The following is a 658-nucleotide window of genomic DNA, read 5'->3' on the forward strand; positions in this document are numbered from 1 at the left end:
AAATGGACTGTTTGGCGTGGAGTTTCCTGACGTCCTTTATCAACACATAGATCGAACTAGGAATATGTGAAATATATGAAGTAACAAAGAGTTATTTGTCATTGTATTAATTTCCAAATTTTGGAATTTTTGGTTTGACATGCAAAGAATTGCCTTGGATTACCAGACGAAAATTCCAAGCATTCCCCTTGGAAGCAAATGGTTTAAAGAAAGATCCTGGGATATCATAAGGGTCGGTATTGAAATTATCCACCCGTCCTTGAAATTCACGAAAGACCTTGAAATCCAATAAAAACGTTTTACCATGCTAGGAGTCAATGCTGTCGAGGGTAGAGCGAACCTATTTCCGACTTTTGGAGCTAAAAGAACAGTAAGATGCATAATTCTTTCCAAAACATCAACTATGACACGACGCAAAACTTCACAAAAAATGGTCTCGTCGGTACACAAGTTTTGTAGAAAACATGTCATGTGTCCTTAGTTAGGCTTTGTGTTAAAAATATATCATCTGCTAGAAGGGGGCACTTTTCGTATTCTTTCGTGTACTATGCCAAAACGACTTTCAGCACATGTTCAGTCCAACTGTCGGATTTGCAGAAACTAGACCTATACCAGCTGCAACCCTTGAACGACTCGATCCAGATCGCGAGGGCTCTCT

General features: G+C 39.4%; 1 protein-coding gene across 1 annotated transcript in view; it reads right to left on the bottom strand.

Moving 5' to 3' along the window:
- LOC113210805 (dopamine receptor 1) overlaps positions 1-658 on the bottom strand; it is a 66,113-nt gene that overhangs the window by 51,817 nt on the left and 13,638 nt on the right. The window lies entirely within an intron of this gene.

The sequence above is a fragment of the Frankliniella occidentalis genome, unplaced genomic scaffold (assembly GCF_000697945.3).
Source record: "Frankliniella occidentalis isolate FOCC.00 unplaced genomic scaffold, Focc_3.1 Scaffold66, whole genome shotgun sequence".
Classification (NCBI taxonomy): Eukaryota; Metazoa; Arthropoda; class Insecta; order Thysanoptera; family Thripidae; genus Frankliniella; species Frankliniella occidentalis.